This window comes from Gopherus flavomarginatus, chromosome 2 (assembly GCF_025201925.1).
Source record: "Gopherus flavomarginatus isolate rGopFla2 chromosome 2, rGopFla2.mat.asm, whole genome shotgun sequence".
NCBI classification, from domain to species: Eukaryota; Metazoa; Chordata; order Testudines; family Testudinidae; genus Gopherus; species Gopherus flavomarginatus.
In genome coordinates this window covers 258,025,920-258,040,694 of record NC_066618.1, presented here as the reverse complement: position 1 = coordinate 258,040,694, position 14,775 = coordinate 258,025,920, and the positions used below count along the sequence as shown (strand labels likewise).

At 42.7% G+C, this 14,775-nt stretch overlaps 1 protein-coding gene across 1 annotated transcript in view; it reads right to left on the bottom strand.

Moving 5' to 3' along the window:
• The window catches only part of PLEKHF2 (pleckstrin homology and FYVE domain containing 2), a 37,783-nt gene extending 24,745 nt beyond the window's left edge, over nt 1-13,038 (bottom strand). Inside the window, exon 1 of the mRNA XM_050941317.1 lies at nt 12,662-13,038. The gene's annotated coding sequence lies outside the window, so the exon portion shown is untranslated. The remainder of the gene's footprint in view (nt 1-12,661) is intronic.
• Between the last annotated feature and the right edge of the window lie 1,737 nt (nt 13,039-14,775).

Below are 14,775 nucleotides of genomic sequence, written 5' to 3'. Positions count from 1 at the left end.
ACCTTCAGGACATGCGCACACAGCTAGCCCACCTAATCATATTAATTTCTTACTATCATTCACTTGCTGTGTCCTATTTCAAATTATTTTGAAAGTCTTTAGAGCAGGACTATTTTCCTGTGTGCTTGTATACTATCAAATACATAACACAACCATACTCACAGAGTTGAGTCTGTCCTGCTCACTCCGTATGACACTTGAAGAGGGGCAAAGGAAAAATGTGTCAAGTTTTGTTTCCCATATTACAAAATCAGGAAGGCTAGAGGTAAGTTAACTTCCTTTTTTACACAATTAGTTGTATAATATGTTGCACCGTTTTCTTCTGTTCTAAGAAGTTCAAAAAAGTTCCAAGATGTGAAGTGCAGCATAAGAGTCCTGCATTTCATCCTCTCATCCACTTAACACATGCAAATAACTCATTACATTAATGGAAAGGCATGTGTATTAGGAAGGATGATGCAACTGAGGAGAGACCTACACCTCCCATTTCCACAGAATGTACTCAAAATGCTCCATCACCAATGGCAATGAGATTCATGCTGTTGAGCACCCTCAACATCTTGACACTAGCAATAATTTGTTTGTCAGACTATGTCTACAGTTTTAGATTGCACTCTGATTACATTTATTTCATTTTTGTTAGACGATTATAGGAAAGGGGATTTCTCTGATTTTTAGTAAACTTGTCACTAGAGCAGAGGTGGGCAAACTACGGCCCGCAGGCCACATCTGGCCTGCGGGACCCTCCAGCCCAGGCCCTGAGTTCCTGGCCCAGGAGGCTAGCCCCCTCAACCTCAGTTCACTGCACCACTGATGCAATGCTCTGGGCAGCAGGGCTGCAAGCTCTTGCCAGGCAGTGCAGCTGCACAGCCGCGGCCTGACCTGGTGCTCTGTGCTGAGCAGTGGCATGGCTGGCTCCAGCTGGGCAGCGCGGCTGCCTGTCTTGGTGCTCTGGGTGGCGCAGCTGTAGCACCACCAGCTACTGGTGCTCCAGGCAGCGCAGTAAGGAGGCAGGGAATGGGGAGGGGGAGTTGGATAGAGGGCAGGGGAGTTGGGGTGGTGGTCAGGGTGCATGGACCACTTGAAAATTGCTGAGGGTCTTGGCAGACCACTTAATGATCTTTCCAAATGTTGTTTGTACCATTAGCTAACTATGGGCAAGCGCTTTGGATAAAAGCGCTATATAAAAAAAAACCTTATTTTGTTCTACAAATAAAAGCACACAACTTATATTTTAATATCACTAGTCTCACCTTTCTAATACAATGGATGTGCTCTTTCTCCCCTGCCACAGCAGCGTGCAACCTGAGTCTGGGAAGGAGCGCGGGAGAGGACCTAGCCCTCAAACAGCAGCCACAGAGCTGAGGATGGCTGTCTGTCCCTGTCAGCTGCAGCCCTGGAGCTGGGGAAAGTTGCCTCCTTCTCTGGCCACCACAGCCCTGCACATCCCAAATTCCCCTCACCCCCTCTTCTCACCCCACTGCCCCCTCCCATCTACCCCCAACCCCCCAAGTCCATCACCTCACCTTACATGTGCATCTTCTCCAGGGTCCAGGCACCTAACTAGTGGAGCCACACCTGCGCGGCTCCACTAATTAGGTGTGCAGTTGCCTAGGTGCATACTTTAGAGGGAACTATCCACGGACCACCTGAATGGAGCTCACAGACCACAGTTTGAGAACCTCTGCTATATGTTAATATTCCAGTAAACTATTTTCCATGTCTTGCCTCAAAATTACTATGTATGAAAAAGGAAAACCCCAGTATTTGAAGTCCACAAATTTCAGAGGTTGAATTCCATTTTTACACAATATGCAGAAGTCATGGTACATTCTACTGAAATACATGCTAGATAATGAGCCCTACAGATTTTAAGAAACTCCACGCAAGCAACTACCTTTATAAAATGAAGTATTGCACTTCAAGAAAGTTTTTTAAAACTCAACAGATGAGTGTATCTTTGTTTGTAAAGTGAAAACAAATACGCTAGAGAGAAATTAATTATTTACTCTAACACTACTGAGACTAAAGACTATCAAGACCATGCAGGAGAAAAATACTCAAAACAATATTAACATCAGGGTGGATAGAAATAAAAATAAATAAAAATAAAAACATCAGATTTTTTTATTTAAATCTTTTTTTTTATAAAATGCTTTTTGAGGAAAAAACCTACCTAAAGATAGTTTTAATTAAGATACAGTATAGCTTAAAGATAATCCCTATTCCATGATGAAATATTAATTCTATAGTATGAGACAATATATTCATGTAATGTTTAAGAAAAGTTTTGTAAATGAGTTCCAGTAGTTCATGGATTAGGGACCCAGTCTTCTGGGGTTCCACAGGCTTCTGTCTCCACAGGTAACATGCTTGTTAACAGCAAAAATGTTTATTTATAAATAAAATAAAGGTGTGAAATAACAGACCTCAACTCTATTGCTCCTCCGCAAATTTGTGTACACAGAGCCAATCCCTTAACCCTCTCTAAAAGTGCAAAGTTTCAAAAAGTTCAATGAATAGAAGATTGCTCGGGAGCGGAATAGAGCTGGACAAGGAGAAGTCCAGAGATAAATGAGACATGAGGGACATATGCTTGCTGTGTTAAAATATTATATGTTTGCTGTTGAAGAAAAAAATCCAGAATACTTAACATTGTTGTTTTAGTTAAATAAAACAATTTAAATGTCTGTCTAGTGATGTTCTCCTCCTAATACAGCACAGCAAGAAAATCCTCCAAATATTAATGATTAACCTGTTGAATTGGAGATATTTATGAAGTCATTGGGAGATGAACAATCTGCTTCAATTACCATTGGTAAATGAAATAACCAATCATTCATTTTCTGATATAGCTGTAAAACTAATCTGAAAAGTTTTCAAAATAAATTACTGTTTAAAAATGTACAGTGTGTACCTTCTAAAAATGAAACCTACATCTGAGTTGTGAATAATATGTTTTAAGGTTATAACAACCAACAAGAAAGCACTTCTATGTAGAAAACCATGATTACATCGAGTTTTCCTGACTAGTGATTTAAATAAAACCCTGATTAACACTTTAACCAAAAAGAACATTACTGTGCAAAATTGCAGCCCTAATTCTGCAAGTCCCCAAGTAAGCACTTCATACTCATTCAAGCAGTCCCATTTACCTCAACAGGAGTGCTCATATGAATAAGTATTTGCAAGACTTGACTTGTTAGTACAGCTATTATCATGACTTATAAAAACATTACAACATTCTTCAGTGTGATAAATATATTCTTCTACACTTTCTACAAATATCCCTTTTCTCCCCCATCACTATTAAAACAACTACTTGTCTAAATTATTTGAAGCACAAGTAATACAACAACACATTATACATTTTTGTACTTGTTTAAGAAAAAAGGGACAACTTTTTAAGTTTAGGTTGTTCCATTTCAAAAGCAAGTTTCGTGTAACAATCTTTATTCTCTTTTCAAACAAAAAACTCTGAAAATTTAATCAGAATTAAATTAAATTTAATTTACCTGTCCATACAGTTGACAACAGTGCCCTAACTGGATATCGCTACTGCTTTTACAAATCATATAAAGTAATTAAATTATTCTGAAGTCAATGAAAAGATGAAAAGCATGTTGCCATGGAATGTAGTTATTTACAATACTGCTCTTTTTCTTTCAATGGGAAAGCAGGACTTCATTCTGAGCATTTTAGATTGAACAGCAGTTTACTGTATGTAAGGCCACGTCTACACTACAGCATAAAATTGAAATTATTAAAACCGGTTTTATAGAACTGGTTTTATAAAATCGATTTAACGCGTCCACACTAGGGCACATTAATTCGGTGGTGTGCGTCCATGGTCCTAGGCTACCATCGATTTCCAGAGCAGTGCACTCTGGGTAGCTCAGTAAAAGAATGAGACCAATAACGTCGATTTCCGTCCACATTAACCCTAAATCAATATAGCAATATCGATTTTAGGGTTACTCTTCTCGTTGGGGAGGAGTACAGAAATCCCTTAAAATCGATTTAAAGTGCCTTGTAGTGTGGATGGGTACAGCGTTAAATTGATTTAACGCTGTTTAAATCGATTTAAAGCTGTAGTGTGGACCAGGCCTAAGGGAATTCTAGGGTTCACCACAACCAGGATATGGCTACACAGCCAAAACTACATGCAAGCTAGCTTGAATCCAGGTAACTATGGCAAAAAAGAAAATGTGTATCAGAGCTATCATTGTCTTCTTAAGTCTGCAGACAACCTGAAACACTGGCTCAGATGAGCGAAGCCCTGAGCCACCTCACCAACACTAATCACACTGGTGTGTGTTAAAAGTTATAATTTAGCTTAACAATATAAATCATTAACTATTTCATTGCTGATCACCTTAGACAGATGGGTGAAATTTTTAAAGTTGCTACAGTGAGAAAAATGCAAAGGAAGGAAAGAGAATTTACAGAAATTCAGACTAGAAATAAGGCCTAAATTTTAAACAGTGCGAGTAATTAACCACTATTAACCACTAGAACAACTGATTGAGATTCATAGCAGATTCTCCAACATGGGCTATTTTTAAATCAAGACTAGATTTAAAAAAAAAAAAAAAAAAAAAAAAAAAAAGACGCTCTAGGAATTATTTTGGGGGAATTCTATGCCGGTGTTACACAGGAGGTCATATTAGATGATTAATGGTCTCTTCTGGCCTTGGAATCTATGCTGAATGTGAAAATAAGATATTGAAAAACGGTAATAAATAAAAATTTAGTTACTAGATAAAGCCCAGGTTGGTTCTCCCCGGATCTTTGTACAAACTCCCACTGACATTAGTGCAGTGGTCCCCAAATTTTTTCAGTCACACCTCCCCTTGCCCAGTCTGCACCCCTACCCCGGGTTACACGATCGATTGCCAGGGCCAGAAATGGGGCCAGAGCTTGGAGCGCGAGCCATGAGCCAGAGGCCAACCCAGAGCTGGGGCCATGGCCAGGAGCTGCAGCTGGGGGGTACTCCCTCCCCTGTCCTTGTGAGGGCTGACCTGGACCCCACTGCATCCCTCCCCCCTGAATGTTTCTCTGGGCCCTTCTTGGAGAGCACACCCCACAGTTTGGGGACCACTGCATTAGTGAGAGATTGACTGTTAATCAAACAAGTATGTAACCCTAAGTTTATATCCCAGCCCACTACTCAATTGAAAATGGAATTCAGTCCTTTTTACAGAATGAACAATATTCCTATCATCAATGCATATTAGAAAAAAAAAATCTTACCTTCTCAATTCTGAATGACACAAGGGAAGAAACTAATCCAATTTCCTCCTCATGCCAAGCCTCTACAGCTCAGTTTTGATTTAGAATTTAAGTGGCTCCATCTGCCTAGCTTTGTTTGCAACACTAACCTCTTAAACCCTTTGTGGCAGTGCTCACTCAGGGCAGGTCTACACTACAGCCAGGATCAAAGCTCTGAGATCGATCCACTGGTGGCTGATTTAGCGGGTCTAGTAAAGACCCACCAAATAGACTGCAGATCGGTCTTCAGTCGACTCCTGTACTCAACCCCCAACAAGAGGAGTAAGGGAAGTCGACCGAGCGTAGACCCCACGGTAACTTGACCTAAGACACGTTGACCCAAGCTACAACTCCAGCCCAACCCCAGAAGTCTATACAGCAATGAAACAGCCCCACAACCTGACCCCTTGAGCTTGAGTCGACTGCACAGACCAGCCGCAGGTTTATCTTTGCTATGTAGACATACTCGAAGTTTACTTATAAGGCCTAGTTTCACCAGGAGGCAATAATCAGCCACCCCAATGTGAACAGCATAACTAACTGGTGTTTTATCCCTTACTTGCAGGTGACAGAGACTAAGTCCCATCACACCCTTTTAAGAGCCATGTGATATTTTCCATGTAAAAAAAACAACATAGGGTTGATGGAATTAGTGATTCATATTCAGCACACCATGGACTGCTGGATTCAGTATACATGCCATTTAGAGCCAGTAATTGTAATACTCAAAACAAACTCCTGGAAATATACAGTTTTTAATTAGTCGACCCAGAGTACAGGAAGCCATTCATATGGGCAGTCATAACGGAAATAAGATTCTCATTTTGCACTCAACTCCTTAACCACTCTTTAATTATACTTTTAGAGTTAACCTTTAATTGAAGTTAGTTTAACTTCAGAGCTAAAGATGCTCTCTCATATTGTTGTGCCCAAGCACTATAGATCATCTGTAGCAACACCACATACTAATGAGACCCATGAAAAATACTGTTCAAAGAAACATACACCTCATAGAATCATAAGACTGAAACGGAACCCGAGAGTTCATCTAGTCCGACCCCAGTCCCCTGCACTCATGGCAGGATTGAGTATTATCCAGACCATTCCTGACAGGTGTTTGTCCAAACTGCTCTTAAAATTCTCCAATGATGGAGATTCTACAACCTCCCTAGGCAATTTATTCCATTACTTAACTACCCTGACAGGAAGTTCTTCCTAATGTCCAACCTAAACTGCCTTCGCTACAATTTAAGACCATTGCTTCTTGTCCTAGTCTCGGAGGTTAAAAACAACAATTTTTCTCTGTCCTCCTTGTAACAAGCTTTTATGTACTTGAAAACTGTTATGCCCCCTCTCAGTATTCTCTTCTCCAGACTAAACAAACCTAGTTTTTTCCATCATTCCTCTTAAGTCATGTTTTCTAGACCTTTAATCATTTTTGTTGCTCTCCCCTGGACTTTCTCAAATTTGTCCACATCTTTCCTGAAATGTGACACCCGTAACTGGACACAATACTCCAGTTGAGGCCTACTCAGTGCAGAACAGAGCGGAAGAATTACTTCTCGTGTCTTGCTTACAACACTCCTGCTAATACATCCCAGAACGATGTTTGCTTTTTTTTGCAACAATGTTACACTGTTGACTCATTCAGCTTGTGAACCCAGATCCCTTTCCACAGTACTCCATCCTAAGCAGTCATTTCCCATTGTGTGTGCACGTTTGTTCCTTCCTAAGTGGAGTGTTTTGCACTTGTCCTTATCAAATTTCATCCTATTTACTTCAAACCATTTCTCCAGTTTGTCCAAATCATTTTCAAATTTAATCCTAGCCTCCAAAGCACTTGCAACCCCTCTCAGCTCAGTATCGTCCACAAACTTTAAGTGCACTCTCTCTCCCATTATAAATCATAGATGAAGATACTGAATAGAACCGGACCCAAAACTGATCCCTGCAGAACCCCACTGGATATGCCTTTCTAGCTTGACTGTGAACCACTGATAACTGGTTGGAAAACTATTCCCAGAGAGTAGTTATGCACCTTATAGTAGATCCACCTAGATTGCATTTCCCTAGTTTGTTTATGAGAAGATCAATGCAAGACACTATCAAAAGCCTTAAAGTCAAGATATACCACATCAAGTGCTGCCCCCATCCAAAATGCTTGTTAAGCCTCTCAAAGAAATCTATTGTGTTGGTTTGACATGATTTGTTCTTGACAAATCCACGCTGACTTATCACATCATCATCTTCTAAGTGTTAGCAAATTGATTGCACAATATTTGCCCCTTTCCGATCCTCTGGAACCATTCTGGTCTTCCATGACATTTCAAAGATAACACTGGTCTACAATTTTTGAGAAGTCGTCTGCTTCGGAGATAAAATGTGATTTATTATGTATTCTGATGTGCTGAATTCAAATATGACAATTAAAACAACTGATTGGCTACTGTTTCTAAGATATTTTTAAGTTTTTACATTTTATGTCTATGTATATTGTGTAGAGAGTAGAGTTTTAATCATAAATTGTAAACCTAGGTCTTTTCATGTGTTTATGGTTGCTTTACATGATAATATTTCACCTGTCCTGTTATGCAACACTTTAAAAATCAGCAAAAGGGTTATATAAATAAAATTTATTATGAAACAAAAGGCAAAAAACTATTATGTACATAGTTTAGTCCTATTCAGTGTCTACTCGGCGCTTCTTGGCTTGTCTCTCGTATTCATTAAATAGAGCATCTCTTGTCACTGTCCAGCAATAGTCTGCAAGCATTGATGGGCTCCATTTGCCCTGATAGCCTGCCAGGAGATTCCACTGCTGTAGTCTGGAGCCCAACAGCTCTGCCTTACTCTTGGGTAGTTCCAAATCCCTGACAAGGTCATTCAGTTCACCTTGTGTTATGAAGTGTGGTTCAGAGGAGGAGGATGGGAGAAAATGTGGGTCCTGTGACATTGATGGTTCAGGACCAGAAGTTTCATCCTCTTCCTCGTCTGACTCAAGTTAGAATGATTCTGGTGCCTCAGGAACCGGCAGTCCTTCTCCGTGGGGTACTGGGCGTATAGCTGATGGAACATTTGGACAATGCACAGTCCACTTTTTCTTCTTTGACACACCTTTCCCAACTGGAGGCACCATGCAGAAGGAACAATTGCTGGTATGATCTGTTGGCTCTCTCCAAATCATTGGCACTGCAAAAGGCATAGATTTCCTTTTCCTGTTCAACCACTGGCGAAGATTTCTTGCACAAGTGTTGCAGCATATGTGGGGGGGCCCACCTCTTGTCCTGATCTCCAAGTTTGCAACCAAAATAAAGGTGATAGGCTTTCTTAACCACAGTGATTATACTGCGCTTTTGTGATGCAAAAGTCACTTCACCACAAACATAGCAGAAGTTATCTGCACTCTTCACACAAGTACGAGGCATCTCTGCTCACTTTGGCTAAACAGAAATGTGTCCCTTTGCAAAATCAAACACTGACAAATAAGCGAGCACCACACTGTATGATTTCTAGAGCTGATATAGGGAAATTTGTTCAGCAGAGTGATGTAAGCTTCGTTATGATTGCATCATCCATGACTTCTAGGAATAACATGATGCAATTCATATCATGTAGGACGCAATACCAGCTTCAGATTGCATCATTCATTGTTTTGCCTAAAAAGCAAGCACTGTCCAAACCCAGTCATAGATTTATTCATAGATCCAGTCAAAGATGTATTTTAGTCATTTCTGGTTTAAATTGAAATCCCTTCCCTTATAACTCACTTATCCTCCGCCGTTCCCAAGTCAAGGGTCGTATATACTGACCCAATAGCATATCTTGAAAACTAGAGCCAATTAACAATTTTAAGCATCATTTTCATTCTCAGTGACCCAGAATTAGTAAAGCTGGACTACATTTATTTCAGAAGCATTTGGCTGTAGAGCAGTGTAATCAGATATCTTCTCAGTCAGCTCCTTGACTATTCTAGGATGTATTTCATCAGGCCTTAGGAACTTTCAGACATCTAATTTGTCTAAGGCAATGTCTACGCTAGCACTTGTGTCAGTAAAGCTTTTTTGAGCGATATAAGTTACCCCGACAGATGTGCTGGTGTGGATAGCGCCCCATCAGTGGGAGATGCTCTTCCAGTGCTATAGCTGCTGCCGCTCAGTGGGGGTGGTTAAATTATGCCAACAGGAGAACTACATACATGGGAGATCTTACCTTGCATCAGTACAGCAGTGCCACTGTAAGGTCTCTGGTGTAGACATAGCCTATGTAATTTTTAACTTGTTTTTTCCCCTATTTTAGCCAGTGATCCTACCACATTTTCATTGGCATTCTCTATATTAGATTCACTACTAACCTTTTTGGTGAAAACTGAAACAAAAGTAATTTAGTACTTCTGCCATTTCCACATTTTCTGCTATTTTTCCCCTCTCATCTCTGAAGTCCATCACTAACAATAACCAATTAAACTGCACAAAACTTGAAGTTGAGCAAGTATTTGAATCTCTTATTTGGGAAAAGGGAGGAAGTAGTAAAAAATCTGTCAGTTTAATTTTAGTCTCACTTCCCTAGTTGTGTTAATTCATCTTGTTTTAATTTAAAATGTTGGATGCATTACAGACTCAAATAACTTATTTGGCAGTATTAGACATCAGTCTCTAGAGTAACCAAGCAAATTTAATGAATATGAAGTCTTATGACGCTTCTAGACTACTATGTCAATTTAGTCAAGGTATTAAAGAAATCCTTAATCCATAGTTCCAGGTATGTGCAGTAGCTTTGCTTACTAAAAATACTTATGAAGTCAAGGATTAAAATCAGTAGCTGGGCAGCAGCCACATTTCTAAATAAAGTGGGACATTTTAGACTAAAAAATTAGCCAAGTAGTACTTACTAGGAGTGCAATTCATTGTTCCAGAACATAGAAAAATATCACTAAGTATTCACAAAACCAAAAGAGAAAAAAGCAACTGAAAGTAATATTCTCTCTTTTGGCTTATTTTAAATGTATAATTGTTAAGAATTGCTTTCAGAATAACGCAGTGGTTCTCAAACTTTTCTACTGGTGACCCCTTTCACACAGCAAGCCTCTTGAGTGCAACCCCCCTTACAAATGTTTTTAGATATATATTATATATTTAACACCATTATAAATGTTGGAGGCAAAGCAGAGTTTGGGGTGGAGGCTGACAGCTCGTGACCCCCCATGTAATAGCCTTGTGATCCCCTGAGGGGTCCTGACCCCCAGTTTGAGAACTCTTGGAATAACGCATCACATTTAAAATTAGACTGTTTCAATAGATCAAATATACACTTCAACATACAAATTACAGAAATGCTAACATACTTAGTCATGTTGACAAACGGAAGATTCAGACAGTTTTACAAAAAAAATTTTAGTAATCCTATCAAACTGTTTCAAACCTCTTTAAATTTAACCATTTATTCATAGATTTGATTAGAGGTAAGTAGCTGCCCTAGATGAAATAAAAAGACAAGGTGGGTGAAAAAGTCTTTCATGGAACCAACTTCTGTTGATGAAAGAGAGAAGTTTTCAAGCTACACAGAGTTCTTTTTTCAGGTCTGGGAAAATATAACTAAATACAAGGTGGAACTTAGTTTCTCCCGCCAACATAGCTACCGCCTTTCAGGGAGGTGGATTAAACTACACAAACAGTGGAAGTTCTCTGGTAGGCCTAAGACCATCTTCACGAACGTGCTGCAGCTACACTGCTGTAGCACTGTATGTGAAGAAAAGCCCCAAGATGTTTCCCAGACCTGAAGAAGAGCTGTGTAGCTTGAAAGCTTGTCTCTTTCATCAACAGAAGCTGGTCCAATAAGAGATATTACCTCACCCACCCTGTCTCTAAAATCTATGGGACCAACATGGCTACAACAACACTGAAAGCAACTTTAAACAGATCACATTTGTGCAAAGTCCTCAAATTAAGTAGTGATAAATATTTGATTACTTATCTTCCATTTGCTATGTTTATTCAAATGTCTTCATGGAAGCCCACAGGAGATGAGAGTAACAATAAATGGCGTACCAATTAAGGATTGTGTTTAACGGAAACTTCATACCGATCTGACCAGCCAACATCTATCCGTGTACTTATATAGCGCTTAGGCCCAGATGCTGCAACATGACACACAGGCAGATCCCCACACTCACATGGAGACCCACTGAATTCAAGGGTATTCCACATTTGCACAGGGGTCTGTCCATACACACCAGGCTGCAGGCTGGTCTGTATAGGCACTGTATATATATAGATATATATAGGCACACACAGCTCCAAATAAATCCCTCTTCTGGCAACTGGCATTTACTGAGTCATAGAACATATATTTGCTTGAAAGGATAAGTTGCAACATGCATCATGAATTTTACACACTATACTTAAGCACTCTATTTTTAAAGAGTTAGCAGGATACTTTAAAAGAGATGCAATCCCTACATGACTGTCACAACCCCAAAAAAATAAAAACTAAAAACAAGATTACCCAAAGTAATCATTTTTTCAAGAAAAACACCTGTCCTGCAAACTACGGTGCACAAAACCCAAATAAATCCCTAAACCCAAATATTTATTTCCACAATTACCCAGGATTTGGGGGTTTCAGTTTGAATACAGGGCGATTTATAAGTGAAGTTAAACAACAAAACCAGACAACTAAAGACTATGGGCCCAACGCTGTTCCAGCGACTGAGGTTTACCCGCGGCTGCCACAACCACAGGGTCCTTTCGACACGACAATAAATACAAGGGAGCTCGCTCCCCTCCAGTCACAATCCACTCCCATAACCGATGCTGCCAAGTTACAGGGAGTCTCCTCCCTCCCGCAGCCCAAAACTCGCCTCCCCACTGCGCGGAACCCCGGGGCCGGGCCCGCCGCACGCGCCAGCCGGGCAGGGCAGCAGGGGCTCCAGGCCCCGCGTACGCCCCGTACGGGGAGGCAGGACTGGAGTCCCGCCCGCTGGCACTGCCTGCAGCCGGGCTAGGGGTGAGTAACCACCGGCCCGGGATGGGCACTGAGCCCCCCCTTTGCCACCCCGCACGGGGCTAGGGCTGGGGCCAGCGCCGGCACCTTGCCCTGCGGAGATGCGGGGGAAACGCGTCCCCACCGCACCGACCTCCCCCAGGAGCAAACTCCCGCGGGCGAAGCTTGTCGGTCGAGATCCCGCGCCCGAAGACGGGGTCGCACCCTGCCCACCCCCACAGGGGCAGCTCCTGCGCCAGCCCGGCGACACGGGCTCCCAACATGGCCGCGGAGCAGCAGCCGGAGCCCGCAAGGAAAGTTTGCCCGCCGCCGCCCGCCTGGCTCCTGCCGCAGCCGAGCCTGCCAATGCCTCGAGGACACGAGACTCGCCACCCCCAGCCGCGCTACTCACCCAGGCAGAGCGCGGCCCGGCGCGCGCAGCTCTCGCCACTCGGACCCCAGCTGCGCTCGCCCCTGCTAACTGCCAGCCGCGTCCCACGCCCACCCGGCCGCGCTCACACATAACAGTCCCTGGCCGCAGCTGCGGGAGGACGGGCTCCAGGGGCCCCGCCCCAGCCCGTGGGATCTAGGGGAGGGGCCGCCGCCATCTTGGGAGGGGAGGGGTAGGGCTTCGCAGCCCTTGGCTGGGGACGAAGTAACTCAGGAACTTCCCACCGGGCTCTGAGCTGTGGGGAGTGGACGAAAGACTCAACTTCTCTTCCCACGCTCACTAGAGAGTCTCTGCCTTCTTCACAGACCTGCCTGCTGTGCACCCCTCCCTCGGAGAGAGAGTCCCCAAACCTGCCTCCCCCCCCACCCCCGAGTCCCCCCTTTAGCCCTGCCCCTTCACTCTCTGGAGACTCTCCACCCACCCCACGTCACTGGAGGGAGAGTCCCCATCCCCAAACTTTCCTGCCCCCAAACCCCTTCACTCTCTGGGGTGTCCCCCCTACACTCGTTGGAGAGAATCCCCTGTACAGAGCTGCCCTTCCCCAGATCCCTCACTTGTAAAGACTCCTCCAGTGCAGACTTTACCCCAAGTCTCCTAATTGGTTGATGCAACTTCTTACTTATTGTTTTCAAAGCTTTCCTTTAGGGAGGGTTCCTCTTGATGCGGGTGAGTCAATGAACTATTTACAGTGTTTCGCGTTGTTCCCACAGCTCACGAGATGACTCTTCATACCTGGAAAAATGTCAAGTTTGAGTTGAATCCCAACCCGATGTTAGTGTGGAGCAAATAAAAACAGTGTGAACAACTTCAGTCAGTTCTAAACTTTGGAAAAAAGTGGATTATTTTGATAAACAAGACAAAATTAAACCTCATCTGCATCTTCTCCTCTGACCACATCTTACCCTTGCTTCACTTCTATGCAGGCTTCTTCCTCATTAAATCTAATGAGGCTCTTAGCTCTGTCATCTCCTCCTGCTTTCTTTGATCTCCATGTGATTCTCTTCTGACTGCTCTTTTTGTGTCTTTTGCCAACTCTAGATCTAGACTCAGACTCCTTGCATTTCAGCGCATACAATTCCAACAGCCTAATACTAAATTATGCCAACCTCCCTCCCCTCTTCAGTAAAGCTTCTGTGATCCAGCCACCTTCCCTGAAATAATTGTTCTGTGAAGCACTCACACAATTCTATGTGTTCTACAAGCTGAACCCTTAGGTTGTAAGATTCTTGAGGCTGATATTTATTAACTATTCAGCACACTTCATCAACTGCAATGTTTTCAGCCTTTTTCATACTGGGATCCTGCTCTCATCTAGCCAGGATCTATCTGGCACCCTCCTCCCATTTTGCAATATGTGAAAGGCAGAGAGTAGTTGCATAACCCTTACAGCTAGTCACAGTCCCCAAGCTAGGAACTCATGATATATTGCAGTGTTTCTCAGCTGATGGTGGAGAGCAGCCCCCAGGGAGAATCATGAAAGGCAACTGGGAGTGGGTGGGACATGAAGCATTGCAAACTTTATTGCAAATGTAATGCAAAAAAAAATCATCTTCCCTCACTTCCTGCACATCCTTATCCTTCCACATCAAGGTCAGTCAACCTTGTGAAACACACACAGATTATATAGGCAGATCACTGTTGTCAATGATAAATTTACTGTCACAGTAAAAAGTGGAAAGGGGTCCTGAAAATTTTTGATTTTGAATAAAAGCTCGCCAACCTGAGCTATTGTATTGCTCCCTGTATACTAAAATGCTGCAAAAGGATCTAATTTTCCCAATAGAATCCTTTTCTCCTGTTTTAAATGACTACTTGAGTTGCTTACCCAAGTTTTTCAGTACAACATTTTCAATCTTTTTTTCTGGCGACCCAGTTGAAGAAAATTGTTGATGCCCGCAACCCAGCGGAGCTGGGGATGAGGGGGTGGAGGTGTGGGAGGGGCTCAGGGCTGGGACAGAGGGTTGGGGTGTGGAGGCGAGAGGTGGAGCCAGGAATGAGGGGTTCACAGTGTGGGAGGGAGCTCTGGGCTGGGGTAGGGGATTGAGGTGCAGGAGAGGGTCAGGGCTCTGGGGTGG